This window comes from Eurypyga helias, unplaced genomic scaffold, assembly GCF_000690775.1.
Source record: "Eurypyga helias isolate BGI_N326 unplaced genomic scaffold, ASM69077v1 scaffold10575, whole genome shotgun sequence".
Taxonomy (NCBI): domain Eukaryota; kingdom Metazoa; phylum Chordata; class Aves; order Eurypygiformes; family Eurypygidae; genus Eurypyga; species Eurypyga helias.
The window spans coordinates 73917-81799 of NW_010253389.1; positions in this window are offsets into that span (position 1 = coordinate 73917).

Sequence of the window (7883 nt, forward strand, 5' to 3'; positions counted from 1 at the left end):
ATAGCCTCGCCATGCTAGGGCAGGTACACATCTGGAGAGCTGTACCTTGTTGTGGGTAAAACAGTTTTAATGGCCGGTTCCATAAAACCTCCTTGTGGTCATATATACAGAACTAATAATTACTTAGCAGTCAAATTAAATACAATAGATCCGACAAAGAAACTATGGGAATAAATCTAACCAACCCCATAGAATAAGACGTGAAAGGTCAAAAGGCTAGGGGTTAACAAGCTAATCCGAGAGCAACATCCTTCCACCAGACAGTGGTCACACCCTGGAAATGAACTCCGGGAAGCTTGGAGAGGGGAAATCTGGAGCAGTAAAGCAATTTTAAGCATGGGACAGAAAGCTCTACAGATCTGTAGGGAAGCACAAGGAATTTAAATGTTGTGTAGTCTTGTTTGGGAATTCTACATTAAATGCATTTGGCTCTTGCAAAATCAAAAAACGCATTAGCATTTCTTCCACTGGTGTCAAAAGGACAAGATGTTATGTGAACTCACTGCAACAAAAGGACTCCAGAAGAGGGGAAAAAAGAAAAGAATCAGAGGAGAGCCACGGGAATCAAACATCAAAATAGAAGCTACGGCTGTGAGTCAACAATCCAGTAACAGAAGCCGAGGCATCCACGAATGAAGGAGGTACTGTCCGGGCTTTTAGTGTGCACTGTTTAATACCATTTTGTTTTCATAATGTATCCATAATAAACTGGGAAGCACCCATGTCAGCTTACAGCACAGACCTCCACACAACCACATGGGAAAGCCTGCAAAATCTCCCCTAACAACCATCCTCCCGATCCTCTTTTCTAACCTCCAGCTCCGCTAAATTAGCTGGCTTCTGCGTACCCAGTGAGACCAGGGCAAGCTCAGCTCTGAGCTCCCAGTACAGCCCCTCTGCAACCACTAAGCATTCAGAGCAGTATGCAGCGATCCGTCGACAGCATAGCTGAGATGTTACTACAACAGGAAATGCAAGCTTGTTCTCCAGATCAGCAGCAAAAAACAGGAGTTCGTATCGAATAAAATACTGAAACCAGGCTTGACTTAGAATCTGCCTTGGCACAGATCAACAGATGCTCAAACACCTCATTCTTCATTAGTTAATGCTGCAGCCAGTAATCAAAGAACAGGTCCTTGAACCAGCTTCATTTCAATACCACCTTCAGCTGCTACTATTGCGAATGATTCTCTTCTAAAAGGGACTCATAGACCTAAAGTGAACAAATTAACTAAATAAAACAAATTTAAAAGCGTGTAGAAAGGTTACAAGCACATGGGAAAAGAAATACAACATACCAGCATATCATCACACAGCTCCCCGGTAAAATCAGCTGAGTTAGAGAGCTCCAAGCGAAGTACTTAAAACAGATGAATACTCTGGTCAGCTACTTAGAAGAGGGAATGAAAAACACACCAGTACACTCTGATTCAGGATGAGTTAGTAGCTGGACAACTCCTGGCAGGCTAACGGCTTAAGCCCTCAGTATGCTTTCCATAGGCTCCAGGCATCCTTCCCAAACACATTTATCAAAAGAGGGGAACTGAGCACGAAGCTCAAGTCATTCCAGCAAACTATACAGTATAAAGCTGGGAGATAAGGGCTCCAATCGATCCAGAGAGATAACCAAAGCCAAAAAAGCACCAGTTTAAGTGCTACCTGAAAACTTCAGAACAGAATAAAATTTTAAAGGGTACTAATTGAACGCGAACTTTATACATTTAAGGACAAACATGAAAAATAGACTGTTATTTTTTCTACCATCTTAAATTGGACATACACAACTACATCCCTTCCTTAGGGCATCTTCCCCATACATGAACAAATCTCAAAACTCATTACCTGCCGTGAAACCGTCAGCTCCAAGGCATGCCTGTCATCCAGCTAGGCACCAGCACCACAGAATTCCCCGGATTAACTCAGCAGCACATTGCTCTGCTGCTGAAACACAGCAATATAACCACATTTTGAATCACAGCATTGAAAGCGGAACCTTCTAATGCTACAGCCTGTATCACTAGAGCTTAACACTCCTACTCAGAGCACCAAATCAGTACCAAAAAACGCTGTTGCCCATCTAAGCCCACCCATCCACTTCACCAGCAGGTAGAATGAGCCAGGCACTTACCATAGCGGCATGTCAGGGCCATTTGATATGAGAGTGTCAGGCTGGGAAGGCACAATTGGTGCTATTACAATAGCGAACGTAAAGGAAAGCGCATCCAGAATACAGCTGCGGATCTCATCCTCGCATTCATAACCACCCCATCCTCCCCATACTGCTAAACGTCATGGAGATCTTGGCCAAGAAGGACAGAAAAGTCAGCAGAAAGTACTAGTACGAGGACTTCAGGACACAGGAAAGTGAAAGTTATACCTTGAGGAAGAAAACTGAATCCTTTGCCCTTGCGTCGAGGAGGCTGAGAGAACAACACAGCTTCCTCCTACTGTGTCTGGATTCCCATCAACTCTGCTACTGAATTCTGCAAGTAGCCTTATTTGGTAGTGGCTGGTAGAAGTAGGGCCAAATCCTGATCCTTTTACTCCAATCGGTATTCCAATGGGATTACACTGTTGAGAGCAGAAGGCAGCTTTTGGCCTATGGCTGTTTAATTAATACTTAAGGTATCTTAGAATTTATTTTTATCTCATCCGTAACAATTGTCGTTATCAGATTTTCCATATTTATGTATTAAACAACCTATGCTTTTAAGTTTTTTTTTCCTCATTCATTTAACATAGTTTGTAAAGGATACTCCAAAGGTTTTAATTTGTTTTTCCATTTTCCCTGTTTTAATGTCCTGCAAATACCTTTGACCATGCCAAGACATCTTGGTCAGCACCAGCAACAACAAGGGAGATTAGCACAGCCCTGGGAACGCCGTTTTGTTAACTTTCAGCTAAACAGAGCAGAAGGGGCTGGCATGAGTTCCCAGAATACTGATTTTTTTAATAAAACCTCCACGATAGATCTACACGTTCAAAAATAGCGCTCTGACCTGCCACAGCAGAGCGCAGTTTGAGAAGCAGGCAACACGCCCTCCCCACTTTATGAGCCATGCTTCTGCCTCAAGAACCAGCTGAGGTGGCCGTCCCTCGGGTCAAGGCATTGCCCTAGAGCTTGCAACAACTGCCCCAGCTCCCCCGGGGTGCCCTGTGTGATTTTGTACATCTCATCCAAGAAGTACACATCTCAGTTCCCGTATGGGAAATGGAGGTGGTATCACCTCTCCCCGCTAGAATATTACATCGCTAAATGTATTAAAACCTGCAGGACTCAAATACAATGTGCTCAATGCAAACGTTATGCAATCAAAACAGTGCTTCCTTTTTCAGAAAAAGCAAACCACAACATCAGAATAGGTATCAGATGTAAAACTTTGCACCTTAGCAATGAGACTGTGAGGAAATAAAAAGGTTTCCTCTAACATCAAATGGAGTGATCATGTATTAATCAATTACCTAACTCAACAGTGGCACTCTTCTAGCCAGGCAAGCCACCATTTTCCTCTCCGGTTGAAAGGAGGGCAGCAGGCTTTGGGCCTCCTCCTCTGTCCAACCGAGGACCTCTCTTCATCCCATCTCCTCTGCCCAGGGAGTGCTGACAGTAAGCGCCGTGCCCTGTGGACGCACTGCACTGCTTCTGCAGAGGTGCAGTGCTACTGAACCAGGCGTGCACAATACGCTCACTGCTTTCCAAAGTGCTTTATGTAAAAAGCACGTGAGAAGGGACCACGAAAGGCTGCAGCTGATGTGGATCACTGCTGCTGCCTCAGCTATTCCTCTGCCTGAAGCTGAACTGTCCCCGGGTAACTGCTCCGCAGAACCAAACAGAAGCATCTTCTTTCTTTAAGAGACACTTACATAAATTCTTAGCAAAACAAGAAGCAATAACCACTTGGCAGGGATAAAACCACTTAGCAGGGATAAAGCAGGCAACAAATTATTTCAGTGGAGAGTTAATCAAAATCCCTTTAAGAAATGGTTTGTGCATTTGAAACCTTGGAAAAACATACGCTGAGCGGAAGATGCTTTTCACTTGAATGGTATTTTCCTCTGAAATTTCTGATGCTGTTGCACCACTATCTAGTGTACACCTTCAGCTTTCAAGGAAATAGGGAACACACAAACCCCTCCTTATCTCACTTCTGCTTTCTTGCAAGTATGCAGGTGTATTTGCTATTTTAGAAAGAATCCCATGGGATTCTTTCTTTAATTAAGGAAAGTAAACTTATGCTGTGTCTTATGTGGTATACTGGATTTTGTAATCAGGTAGTCTGGAGACAGACTCTGCTCACTTTTCATTTATAATCCAGCACTTCTCCAAAGTAAAATATAATTGATTTTTTGTAACAACAAGTTAGTTTTATTTAAAAAAAAAATATCCTATACCCATTTTATTTTGTCTCTAATTTTATTTGATACGGCAATTACTAATCTGGCAATATACTTTTTGGCAACGTGGTCTAAGTAAATCCATGTTCTCAATACATGCAAAAGTTTAATGTTAGCTCTTTAGTTCCTGGAACCTGAACTATAGTTAGAAGGAATGAGAAAAACTACAAGTGTGTGTGGTTTTGTGCTTTGTTTTGTTGGTGGTGTTTTGTTTTTTTTTTTTTTAAAGGAAGGAACAGCTGTTGCTTTCACATAGCATCCAAAACTCTCCAGCAGCGAGGCAAACAGAGTACAACAGTGGTAACACAGTGCTGGGAGGCTTCCCAAATTTTGTCAGAACAGATGACTCTAAAGAGCACGCAAAACGTAGCGTAGACTGTGCTAAAGGACAGAAACATTCTTAGAGCCATGTACTGTGGCCTGAAATACTGCCCTTTTTCCTCAGTGCCTAGAGAAGGAACTAGTCTGCGGTGTTAATCAAAGAAAATTCATGGCCTTAAACATGAGCTCAAGACATGCAGTTCAGATTCATTCACGCAAACTTCTCTTTTGCAACAATTACCTGTCTCTTAAGTGAAGAGTTCCCAGTTTCCACCTGTGCTGAAGCATGAGCCACTACAATTTAGGACATGTGAAACTCTTAAAATGCCCCCTTTTAGACACTCTGTGAGGAGTCAGCATAACAAAAACGGACAGACATTTTAGTATGTTTTAGTGGAAGATGCCACAGACAGAATGTGAATTGCACCATAAATTCCTGAAAATTCCCTCCTCGCATGCTGCATATTTCTTTTACACTGCATTGTTTCTTACTGTAATACTTCTTTCAATACTTGTCCCAAAGTAATAAACTGCTTGGTTTCCTGAACCTCATCTGAGAAAGCCTTAAAACATTTGCCCTCCAGAAATGAAAATAACACTTCTTTGCCTATACAAAGGACATTTTATCTATTACGCAATACAAGAAGCAGCAAAATAAGCTTTCTTCAGTTGCTCACGCTGCCTGCCGTACGTCTGAGAGCTCAGTTCAGTCTGCTCTGGAAACCTGCACAAAACCGAAGGGAAACATTCTGCTTCCTCCTGTTTTTTTCTTGCCCGTACGCTTCAGGGTGGCTCCTAGACCTCAAAGCTGCTAATCAGAAAGAGAATCACAACCTCCCATAGTGCGAAAATTATCTATACCACAGACTGCTACACAGCACACAAATCGGAAACTCGCGAGTTCAGATACCAAACAAAGTCTGTCCACTGCGGCGCAAAGCTTGCGCCAGCTAATTTACCCTGCTTTTCACCGTGTGTTTTATCCTGCATCTCTGCTGCCAGACAGCTTCCAACACCCAGCAAGTTTGGAGAGCTGCTCGCTCTGCCTGCGACTCCGATGAAATATGTACTGCAAACTTGTCTTTAAAAGGTCAAGGTAATGATAAACAGTTATAAAACCTACAATATCGCAGAGAAATTGCTCATAAAAGTAAACAGAAGTTAGACCCAAGTAGTCTAAACAAGAAGTCCTCCTGATGCCACCCAAGGCTGCTGCTGAAATCCCGTCTGGTAAACAAACTGAGATCTCAACCCAGCGAAGCCAGCGCGCTGGAAATCACACCTCGCTGATGAATGAACCGAGACGGCGGGCTATTCATCCCCGCGAGGGTTGGAACGTGACCACTGCAGCGGAGGGCCAAGCGCAAAGGAAGACGCGCGCTTTGCTGCCAGAGCCCGTAGAAGGTGCAGTGCTCCTCCATTTCATCTCCCAGGACCACCGGTGATAGGACTGTGTCTTGATTCAGGCCAGGTGACCCCCGAGATGACAGCGCCACCTCAGCTGATGCCAGCTGAGTCCTCAGCACTGCTCAGAGGGTGGGAGCAGGGCTCCTGCTGTTGACAGATGCATCATCCTTCTCTTACTTCATCTCTTCCCTAATTCCCATCCGTTCAAAAATACTTTATTTTAGTTGACCAACAGTTTCTCTAGCTGCACCAACACCAGCCTGAGAGCAGGAGAGGGGCTAAAAGCAGTGTACTAGGAAGCTTGATGCTGGTACACGTCTGACAGGTCTCAAAACAGCTGATCAAGCACTCCAAGACACCAGCATGCTACCAGCTGTACCTGCTCACACAAAGCTTTCTTCTTTTCCCAGAATAATAATTAAGAGGCTGCTAAACATAATTCTCTTACACCTTCTTCAAAAATCCTTTCTCTCTAAAAACACCTCAGTACATTAAAATATAGCACTTCACTTTCTGAACACGTAGCCTGCTTTTCCCCCTTCCCCTGTATCTTCACAAGGGATATAGTTTTCAGTGAAACAGATGTCAGCCATGATGTGCCTTGGGACACTGCATGCCAAAGCCACAGCACCTACACATCCAACAGTTCTATCTGCCCCACAGTATTACCCCAGCAATGTATTTCAGTCGTAGGCAGCTGGGCAACCCGGGGGCTCAGAAACAAGTTCCCTCAAGTTTTACAGTCTTGTAAGCAAGCAGCTTTACTTTACAGCATTTCTTCGAAAAAGGGATGACAGGCCAGAGAAGGAAAACATCTCTTCAAAGTGTTTGTGACTATGACAAACAAGTCAATTCAGAGGAAATCCATGGCTACAGCAGACTTTGCACTCGAGCTGTGATAGCAGTAAGCCTCCATGATGATTTAGCTGTACTTCAGAGGCATGGTCTTGAGCTAACTACAGCAAAAGATGTGCTTAGAAGAGATTTATATCCTCAGGGCATAGTAAAAGTCTCTGTGCGTCTCTTCCTGTCACTCTGACGGACCTGTCCAACAGCCTACAGCTCACAGTAGTCTGCTCTCTGTCATTCGATAGACACATCCAAAATTAGTCTGACGTTACAGCGGAAGCAAGCTCCTCAACATCTCATCAGAACTAGAATTACTCACAAAGTTGTCTTTGCTCCTCGCCCTCAGGGCAAGGAGAAGAACATGTGCAGCATCGTGCAGAAAACAAAGACATCAACGAGCAACAGAACAAATCAATTCTTGACCATAATACCTGAACATACTTGGAAAATGTGACACTGTTTAGTTGAAGGTCTTCTGCAGATTAACACATGGGAGGCATAATAGCTGTAGACAATATCTGTTTATAACCCCTGTTCTTAACATGTTTATGTTCACGTAGTACAAGTGGCTGGTTTAGGCTCTTTCCAGCCACGCTGACGCAGGAAATGATGTAAAACAGGACAAATGATTAAGTAGGGACGCAGGGACGTGTTCTGCTATATTCAAACAAAAGTAAATCCCAACGCACCTTTTACCTTAGCATCTCTAACATCCTGCTGCAAGCAAAAGTTCCCACTCAGGCACTGAGAAAGTCGATGTCCCAGCTCTTATCACAGACACCTCCATGCAGAGATTAGAGTCTAAGGCATCCTTCCTCCCTTCTCACATGGGACCCCTATCACAAGTAGTATTAAGAAGCCACAAGGTTCATCCCATCTCCAGCAAGACGAATTTCTGAAATTCAGCACCC